At 47.7% G+C, this 10,640-nt stretch overlaps 1 long non-coding RNA gene across 1 annotated transcript; it reads left to right on the top strand.

Annotated features, from left to right (window-relative positions):
* Positions 1 to 5,020: 5,020 nt before the first annotated feature.
* Positions 5,021 to 9,048, top strand: LOC125758782 (uncharacterized). Its single transcript, XR_007416410.1, has 4 exons — positions 5,021 to 5,109; positions 8,247 to 8,328; positions 8,394 to 8,533; positions 8,916 to 9,048. It is a non-coding gene; the product is annotated as an uncharacterized LOC125758782 (long non-coding RNA).
* The last annotated feature ends 1,592 nt before the right edge of the window (positions 9,049 to 10,640 follow it).

Genomic DNA, 10,640 nt, shown 5'->3' with positions numbered 1-10,640 from the left:
CAAGTGTTACGTGACAATCACGCCGGAAAAGCCTGTGAACGTGTCCTGGCAGCAAAGCAGAAGATAAAGAAGAGGACGGATTGCGTGCTGGTTCCTGATGATGACAATTTTTATTCGCCACTAACGGGGATTCTCCAAGCTTAAACAGCTCTGCTTTTAAATGAAACAGAGATACAAGTGCACGTAATTGTATTAGGCCACAAAAGCGCAAAAGCCGGCGTACACAAGTGCCTTGGGGATCTCGAGCCCTAAAATTCCCTCTTAGAGAATTTTAGTGCCGGGACCCCAAAGTCCAGAGCGTACGTAAGCCCCTTAGTTCCTTTGTATAGTCCATGGGTTGCGGCTTAGAGTACAAGGGAACGTAAGAGGGTGAATAAGCAAGCGGCTTGGAGTCCCCGGCACTAAACCTCTCTAATAAGAGAGGAAAAAAAAAAAACTCACAGGGTCCCTTATGCATTCTCCTAAGACCACTCGAAGGCGAAAGCCGTCTTCCTTTTCTTCAGTTGATGTATTGTTCCTCACGCCCCCCTCCCTCGAAAGCTTTGTGACCTAACATTGTTTTGCACTGCCTCCAAGATCGGAGGCACTGCAATCTTTCTACACCACATCTGGTCATGTGCTGACGTCATCGCGTGAAGTCACGTTATTCGACGTCATGATGACGTCACGATCTTTGGTCGTATGGTCACGTCATTACGTGATGATTTTTAACATCCCTCGTGTTGACGCCGCCGACGCGGGACGCCGCGGACGCCGGCGGTCAATTTTCACGTTTGCTGAGGCATCTAAGGTTTTCGTCAGAGCAGGTGCAGGGCCTCCAGTAGGCGCCTGTTAAATGAAAACAATACCTCGTTCGGCTAGTCTGATAGCGAACATCCTGTTTCGCTTTACAAAATCATTTTTTTGCTCAACTTCTTCGCGCTCTATACTTCCTATTAACGAAATTTCATCGAGCACATAAGGGCCCCTTGCTATAGTGGAAGAGCTTCCTGCACGAGCACAGACATCGTGCACTATGCGTGCATGACTAAAAAGCGCAAGGCACATTCGCTTAGCACAGAGGCGCAGATTAATTTACATGCGCGAATTAAACGTGAAACTGGTAGCATCTGCACAAGAGGCAACACAGCGGTAAATGACACTATATGCTGACAGCCACAGAAACGCAGACCACATTACGTACAACACATGCCAGGTAACCGCCGCAGCTGACGCGCGGCGGCACTAACCTGTGATATCGAAATAAAGTTTCCCCTCACAACATCACGGTAACATCCCAAGCTCGTGCTCAGAACGCGCGATAAATTACGTAAACGCAACACATCACGCTTGACACTTACAGCGTGATCGCTGCAAAATTTCAATCTGCGCAAGCGATCGAAACGCGAACCATAAAACTTTTTTTCAGCGTGACAAAATTATTTTTAAAGTTAGTGCGCCTGAAAGGGCCCCATTGCACAACAAATAATAGGTTTGTGTTAATGGTACGCTGTTTATAATACCAGCAATATTCAAGCTAAATACCCAAGTACGTATCTCGCATAGCACGGAGCAGTCGGTCAGGGTCCATTTGCTGCGTCTGATGTTTCTGATCCAAAGGCGTCGTCGCTTCTTTTCCTTGGGAAGCCTAAAAAGGCGAAAACCCTGCGCGCTGCTGTTTGAACAGCCAACCGCGCAACAGCAGCCCATCGCACGCAACAAATTCACGCTTGAATGCGATGAGCAGTCGCCATGAATACGGGCGGCTTCGCACAAGAGCTTCGTAACCTACGCGCGCTCCTCAGCGATCGTGTAAGTGCGGCGCGCCGGCGTCTCTCCTTCGCGGCAGCGCCGGACTCCGCGCCGCGCTGTCGCCACTGCCGCCCGCCGCCGCCAGCGAGGAGAGAGGGTTTACGTCACGAGAAGAGGGCGGCGCTGGGGCGGAGCTTGGAGAGCGGCGAGATGAAACAATCGCCAAACTCTCCCGAAGGGTATATATGGCTCTGCGCGCGACAGTGGCGGCTCCTAACGTATGCACGGTGCCTATACTATCCTGTGCATCTAACCTGCACGATTACCACATCTCTAAGCCAAGGCGCGTTATCATAAATAGACTGATAAAGTTGATTTAAGAGAACTTTTTGCTGGCCGAGCAGGTGTTCATAATGCTCTGTACCGTGTTAGATGAAGTAGGAGGGTGGGAGATTGAATACTAAGATCTTTCGATGAATAAGTTCTTTTTGCAAAACTGTAATATGTAGGTTGTCTTTTATTCAAGAGACGGGACCAAAAAAAAAAAAAAAACTTCTGTAAGGCGGCCTCGCGCGTCGCAGCGAGTCACCCCATAGGTTACCGTGCGCACTGAAATCTCCGAGGACCAGATATGATTCCGGTAGTTCATTTACTAGTGATTGGAATTCATGTTTGTGGAAGTGATAATGCGGGGCCACGTAAACGGAACAAATCCTAATAAGTTTGTTTAGCAGTACGGCTCGAACGGCCGCGGCCTCAAGCGAAGTTTGTAAATGTAAAGGCGCCTTCACACTTGGCCTCGAAGGGGGTGAAAGCGGCAGAACTCACCGAAAACTCACTAACTTCGCCGCCGAAGCGGCCGGAAAACCAGGCGGCGAGCCCGACGCGAACAAAATCGGTCCGAGACAGATTTATTCCGTCACGCGAAAGCGGATCGCCTTTCCGCTTCACGGGAAGCCATACGTTGGCTGCACTAGCTTAAACCACGTGATGTAAACAACGGCCGGCCGCAAATTCAACATGGCGGCCAAGGCGTCGGCGGTGGCTCGCATCGGCGCAATTGCAAACTACCCATGCATGCACGGGTAGTTTGCGATTCCAAATGCAATTGCAATTGCTGGCGTGTTCACTTATGCAGTTTCTGCTGGTGTATCTCCTGAAAGAACGGTTTGAAAAGGTGAAAGCTATTTCTTTTCTGTGTTTTGCGTGCATTACTTCAATTCGGTAAGACATTAAATGCTTAGGAAAGGGGCAAAATGGAATGAATTCTCGAAGAGGCGTGGCCGGCGGCGGCAACAGCATGCAGGAGGGGCAGAACAAATGTGAACATTTTCGACGCGCATTAACACGGTTTTCCGGCTGCTGTGGCGTTTTCGCTTTCTCTTCGCCTCTCAAGTGGGAATGCGCCATAATTGTTTACACGTTACAGTTTTGTCAAGTATAAGAGCTACGCCGCCAGATGATGCGACAGCATCATCGTGGTCTTTACGAAACACGACACACTGACGAAGAAAGTTTTTACGCTTAGATTTTAAATATGTTTCCTGCACACACAGCACTTTTGGAGTGGGTTCGTGAAGAAGTTTTTTACGTCGTCGAGGTTTCTAAGACGCCTCTTGTGTTTCGTTGTATGATCTGTGCGTCAATCTGGAGAATAGTATTGTGCTCTGTGTACGATGTAAAGGTATAGAGGCTCAAACGAACAGTTGTGTATTTCAAGTAACGTGGCTGTCGTCTGACCCCATTACGTTTTCTTTTTTAACGGTGATGTTTCAGCACCTGAGGTTCCAGAGTTGCGTCCATCGCCTCATGAGAGGCACTTGTTGGCCGCTTGTGCGGGCTATCCGTGTTTTTGACCTCGCCTGGTGAGGAAAGAGCGAATGGCGTAGATTTAACTACGACCACCTCAAGGGCGCTTACCTCTGCCGACTCGCTACATGCGAGCCGTGCTACACTCTAATCGCGGTAACGTTTACGACAGCATAAAAAGACATGTAACTTATAATTTATAAGTTACGTGGCTGTTACAGCAATGTTATCTTTGTGTTTTCTTCATTTCCCTCTCTCATAAAGGTTACATCGGCAGCAGCGTGCCAAGTTAAAAGCTAAAGCACCGCGATGAGCATTGTAACCTTTAGATTGTAACTTCTAAAAGCGCAATGACTCATCCGTCAGGGGACCTACACTATGGAGTGGAAGTTTATTGATCAATGTGTCGCATCGCGATCTGTCTTGTTCAAGGCTGGCTTTATCAATTGAACAGCGGATGATGTACACACAGAACGGGTCTTGACAGCAGAAAAGCAAATCACAGGAGCAGCGATTTTACATTGCGGCGTACTGAGGTAAGCGATGGTGGGGTATAAACTAAAACTGGAGTTCAGTAAGGTGAGCCCGCTTCCAAAACCCGTAATTTATGAAGTGACATAATCTGCACAGACATCGGCAGAAGCACAAGAACGAAAAACCATCGTATGTTGGTCAAATGTTTCTGCTAAACAACTTATTAAGTAGCTCTTATATCTATTTTGCTTTTAAGCCGCAGAAGTAATTAATTTGCCTCCGGGAAGCTTCGCATATGGCGACAAGATAAAGTACTGTGAGCACACGACAACCGACCAAATTAAACTGACGATGCGATTGAAGAACCATCCCATGGAGCGAGAAAAATATTTTTCCGAGACTCGCAATACTATTTATTCGAATTTCGCTGTCGTGTTGTCTAGGTTTTTTTTTTTTCGCGTTATAATTAACGGATCGTAAGTGCAGCAAACGTCACGGGCAACATAGCACCAAACACGCTTAACCGTCATCAATTCGCCAACACGGGAGAAAAAGGTGCCGTTGAGTTCACAAAACAACGTGGGACGGCCGCTCCAGTACAGAGGCCGCGTAGAGAGATGTATGAGCTCGCAGTCAGTAACAAATGTGGCGTCCTCGAGGCACCGCTTCAACTTTATCGAACCAGGGACGGCGTCATCTCTCCTAGGCTTTGCACAGCTTGAGGTGTATGCCGGGAAGAGTATTCGAATGCGAGGCGGTTGGTGCGGTTGTTGAAGTCGCGTTTGTGCAGTGCTGCTATTCGTTTCATCGATTTAACCAGGTTTTACGCTCCGCGCTTTGTTAACGTGCCTGGTCTAATCGTGTTGTGTACGTGAGTGGCGTGTAACTAGTGATATAGCAAGGAAGGACAGTCATTAACGTGCGCGATCCGCCGCAAATCAGCCACGATGCATTGCAACGGGCACGTTCAGTGGGCTGCGCGGCCGTTGCGACGAGCTGCATTGCCGATTCTTCGCTTGCCTGAGACTCGCAATTGTCGAGCGGGTTGCATCCGTTGTTACGTTGCCCGAAGACCGCAGTAAATGTGATTTGCAGGTAAGCAATATTCTCTCTTCAGTACGTTATTTGCTTGTGTATATGTAGTTATGTCGCGTGTTTGCCTGAAGTCATGCTCATGCTTACGCTACTGTACGAGATGGGTCGTGTCATACTTTTATGTAATCGTGTCATACTTTTATGTTTTAAATAAATCGTGTCATACTTTTATTTAATGCATTGTTATTGGCAGTATTTGCTCTGCGTTTGACATTACAAGATGAGTGTTTGGGCGTATATTATTATCAAACATCCGACTAAGATCATTCGTTATCATACACGTTTATGTGAGAAGAGATGAAGGACAGAAGTTTAACCCTTCTTGCTGTCGCCGTCTTGATACCTTCAACACGCTCGATGAAGGCTGCAATCACGGTGTGAAATACTGTAGGCGGCATGAACAAAGTGCCCCAGATCATCTTCGCCCAGACGAGCTCTGCGTGCGCAGTAACTCGCTCCTGTCAATGGCAGTCTGGGCTGTTTGTCATGTCCTTGTCACCGGTACATGATATTTCGTGGCGTCTATACGCAACGTGTCGGCTAATTCAACTTTTCGCCATGCTTCAAACTCTGCTGCGGTAGTTTTAGGTGGACGAGTGAGGGTTTAAGATGGTAATGCGGGCTAGTTGGTTGTGATCACTGGTGTTCATTTCGGTAGCGCAAAGAAAATTAGACACATTAAAAGAAAAAAAAAAGCCCTCGTAGAGTGATGTAGCGCGTCGCGCCTGTGCAACGGGTTTTTGTGTGTTTCCTTGCAGTAAAGTCAGTTGATGTCTAGCGCCCGTCCTGTCTACGTGTCCTCTCTTGTCTTTAATTGTTTTGCGCTGCCGAAATGAATAACGCTTTAAGTACCCGAAAGACAATGAAATGGCGTTAAGAGTGCGTTTTAAGTATAGTTTTAAGTGTCTTAAAGGAAATCACAGCATCCTTCCGTGTGTAGCTGAATGTAGCGAACCCGAGGCACTGCGCCGACCGAAGTAAACATTTAATACACACACACAAAAGGACGTTTATGACGTGAAAAAATAAATGGTTAAATCCGGTGCTTTGGCTGAGCACGTTTCAGGGGACACGCAATCGACTGGGGGAAGGCACGTGCTCGCGCTAGAGAAAAATGACTGTCACGATGTCTTTATCTCGAGTCGCTCTTGATACCGGCCACTCCCTGTGTGTGCGTGCGTACGTGTGTGTGTGTGTGTGTGTGTGTGCTCGTGCGCGTGTGTGTGTGTGCTCGCGCGTGCGCGTGTGCGCGCGTGTGTTCGCTCGCGTGTGTGTTCGTGTGCGCGTGTGTGTGTGCTCGCGTGTGTGTATGTGCTCGCGCGTGCGTGCGTTGTGTGCTCGCGCGAGCGCGCGTGTGCGTGTGCGCGTGTGTGTTTGCTCGCGTGTGTGCTCGTGCGCGCGTGTGTGTGTGCTCGCGCGTGCATGTGTGCGCGCGCGCGCGTGTGTGCTCGTGCGCGTATTTGCTCACGTGTGTGCTCGTGCGCGCGTGTGTGTGTGCTCGCGCGCGCGTGTGTGCTCGTGCGCGTGTTTGCTCACGTGTGTGCTCGTGCGCGCGTGTGTGTGTGCTCGCGCGTGCGTGCGTGCGTGCGTGTGTGTGTGTGCGTGTGTTTGCTCGCGCATTCGTGCTTGTGTGTGTGTGCGCGCGCGCGCGTGTGTGTGCTCGTGTGTTTGCTCGCGCGTGTGTGTGTGCTCGCGCGCGTGTGTGTGTGTGCGCTCGCGCGTGCGTGTGTGTATGTGTGTGTGCGCGCGTGCGTGTGTGCTCGTGTGTGTTTGTGTGCGCTCGCGCGTGCGTGTGTGTGCGCTTGTGTGTATGTGTGTGCGTGCGCGCGTGCGTGTGTGTGTGTGTATGTGTGCGTGTGCTTTTATTGCGATAGCAATTATATGGACAGTCTCGGCTGGATTTTGCCGTCGCCGTCGCCGCCGTCATGCACCGTATATGTATAAGTATGTATATATATATAAAATCCCCAAAGAAAAATAATTCAGAAAAATGCTTCCGACGCGCGGAATCGAACCAGGGACCTCTTTGTTCCGCAGCGAGCGGCGCTATCCACTACGCCACGAAACGCAGATCCTCCACGTAGCTAACGGCGAGCGTTATATACACACCCTTTAGCGCTGGACGGACTCGGAGACAGCAGGCGATAATAGGCGTTTCTTCATTACCAGCGAGATGGCGCTAGGATCCCGACGGGCGCATTTAAAAGTCGTCGGCGAGCTCGCTCGCTTCTTTTTATATTTGCGCATGGGAGAAGCTTGCGCTTCCGCTGTCTGCTCGCGCGGTTTTCTCGTGGTGAGGGGAAGAGGAATGTTTCACGCTTTCACCGTGATGTCCGCGCTCATGTTACGGAGCTTACGAAAGTCACTCGATCTCAAGGGACGCCGCTAAACGAACAAACAGAAGATGAGCGCGAACTATCAAGTGTCAGAGCTCGACACTTGAAGCACGCTAGTTTCCTTCGCTGCTTCGGCCGCCTTTGCAACAGAAGCGATGTTCAAACTGAGAGTATCCATTGGCGAGCTTCACTTCGTATAGCATTAGTTCCTTGCTATCGCATTCATTGCTTCGCCCTTGCGGCGAAACTGTGACTTTTTTGCTTTAGTTCGCTCAGTGCCTCGGGTTTTCAGCGTCACCACGTATCAACCCACAACCAGACGGACTTCCGTCAGACTTCAAACTTCTGCGTGTTGACCTAACTTGAAACCTTACCACAAATATATGCTGAAGTCATCTTCATTCCATAGTTGCACTCATACAGATCACAATGTACGGGATTCAAAATTCAGATAATTCATGCTCATGCTTACGCTGCTGTAAGAGTTGGTTCGAGTCAGAAAAATAAGTTGTCATGCTTTTACGCATTGTTGCCGGCAGTATTTGCTCTGCGTCGCTCGATTACGTCTAAATGCGTCGCTATCGAAACGGGGAGCTGAGAATATGTTACGCGATAAGCGATACGCTGTGGCTTAACGATTTTCAGATAGCACGAATGCCAGCAATCGTGCAACGTAAGAGTTCAAAGGGAGACATGGTCAGTGTGGTTGGTATGTCTTTCGATGTCCTTAGTTCTTTGGCGATAAAAATTTGTTCTTCGGCACTGAGATAACTTTTTTTGTGTGTTCTCGTTCTGTTCTAGGGTGCAAGCAACGTGTCATTGTGGTTAGAAAAAATGAATCAGTATACATGTGATTTAACTGTCAAAGCCGGAATGTTTAAAGGTACGTAGACAACACAAATGATTTTTCCCGCCATAATAAATGTGTTGCGTTGGAACTGTTTACAGCATACATCCCGCCCAAGGCATGCTGGGATGATCTACTATCAGGCAGCCTGGAAGCTTCCAGACGCCGATATGCCTTACGTTCGGTGCAGCCGAGGTTATGAACTGTCAAGTGGAAGATGCCCCTTGAGGAAAACAATTAGGTACGAGCATATTCAAGCTCTACGTGAAATGCCGATTATGGTCACTGAAAATTGTAAATTGTAATATTTCTGTTTCTAATCACCTGCTGTCGTGTTTCTGCTACTAAACTGTCACTTACATTATTGTATTGCTGACTTTTGTGCTAAACAGATGTCAATTGCATTTGGTATTAACGTGCGATTTAAATAAGATTTTTGTTTTCCGGTAAACGTATTGCACAGGTAAGTAGATTTGAGGAACGCTTATGTAGTGGTCAAGTAACACCCTTTTTTTGGGGGGGGGGGGGTGGAGTATGTGTCTCACATTACATGTTATCGGCAGTTGTGTGCAAAGTGGCAGTAACCGTTGGAATAGTGTAAAATAACGGTCCTCTCCTTTTAGGATCGACTGTCCAGCGTGGAGATTGCGGAATCAGCAGCTGACATATTGACTGATGAAACATGATGGTGCGTGCAGCAAGAGAGGGTTTGACTGCAGAACCTGACCACCTGCTCCTGTAAATTTGTACCAACCCCAGGCGAAAACAAGGGGAAACGCTTTGAATACCTGCGGTCTTCTATCAGCTAGACAAGTCCCTGAAGCTATAAATCAATAAACTGATGTATTCTGCTTTGGAGGTATAAAGCAATGAAATATGAATTCTTTTCGAATGGTTGATGTTTTTTTTTTCTTCAGAAAATTTCTTGGGAGCACGCACAACCGAGCAACAAAAGTAAAGGACTGACAATCACCCTCTTTTTGGCTGCCCTCTGGGTTTCATCTGTCCTGCTTATGTGCAAAGTACCAGCAGTTATGGTATGCCGCACACATTAGTGTACTTAAGGAGAAGCACGACGCTGATCACGTATTATTTGCAGGGGGCTCCACTCAGTATGACCGCTCTATCCGTGGCCCACCGACCCAGGTGTCGCCTAACAAAGGGTATGTGCCTCTTTTTTCTTTCGATCTTCTTTCTGCGACACATTTCGGACCACTCGCTACGCACATGATCGGCCCAGCCAAGTGTCGTCTAGCAAACGAAGCGTGGCTCTTCCTTTAGGGCTTCTTTCTGTGCACGCCTAATCTTTTGTACTTCTTTCTGCGGCTTTATTATGCAGCGTACAAATGTGTACACAGAGTAATGAGAAATTTCACGGCGGTGTCATATGGCCTGCCCTGTCCTGAATACACACGCTGGAACTTTGGAATAATTCTGGTACATGTCTGCTTAGAGCACAACAGTTGCGGTGTCCGTGGCAAGAGATGTACGCTTCCCTCATCGCAAGGAATAGCACAAAACGATTTCCTTTGGAGTTGGCTTAGAGCTTGTATTCATCATAACGTCACACCTTCGCCCACAAGCATCGTGTTGTTCAAATGTGGTCTGCCACTAAAACGATAATTAAGAAGGGCAGGTGATTGACAGATATTCCTACTCATGAGTTGTGCCATGTGTATCAGACAAGTATCCTCTCTTGATCCAATTAAGTAGATGTTTAAGCATTACAATTTCTATCTCTCGAGAAAACCACGTTGCGGCTCTTTGTATGCGCTCTTGGTATTATTGTATTTTTACGTATGCATACATTTACTTTTACTGCGTCTTTATATCATTCAGAATTCGTATATAATATGCACATACGTACCAGCCAGCAACTTATTAAGCGATGATTTCAGACAGTTCTTTGGGTTTTGCGAGAAGTACGTAAAACTGACTAGACGTGGCGTATGGCGAACGGTTTGTATATCAATTTGGAATATGCTCTACGCCGTGAGGAGCAGTGTTAATTCTCCGCGCACTTCTTTACGGCCTTCAGCAGCTTCCCTGCTTTGTCAACCTCACATTTTGTCAGTATCCACGTTTTCATTGATGATCCCACATTTGAAGGTGAACAAAATCGCAAATAGCCCTGTAACAAATAGACGGCTGGTATTTATTATCGGATAACACAGTTTGATAAGCACGAATAACACAGTCAATGAAAGTGCACGAGCAGCAGAAAAATAATTGAAGTGTTATAATCACGACAGCCTATGCTTAAACTGCATAGAAGTTGGAACAAGAGAGGATGGCCTGACACGTATATCATGATACTGTTATAAAATCTCTGGTCTTCACTGATATTG

Source organism: Rhipicephalus sanguineus, chromosome 6, assembly GCF_013339695.2.
Source record: "Rhipicephalus sanguineus isolate Rsan-2018 chromosome 6, BIME_Rsan_1.4, whole genome shotgun sequence".
NCBI classification, from domain to species: Eukaryota; Metazoa; Arthropoda; class Arachnida; order Ixodida; family Ixodidae; genus Rhipicephalus; species Rhipicephalus sanguineus.
This window is presented reverse-complemented; position numbering and strand designations above follow the sequence as displayed.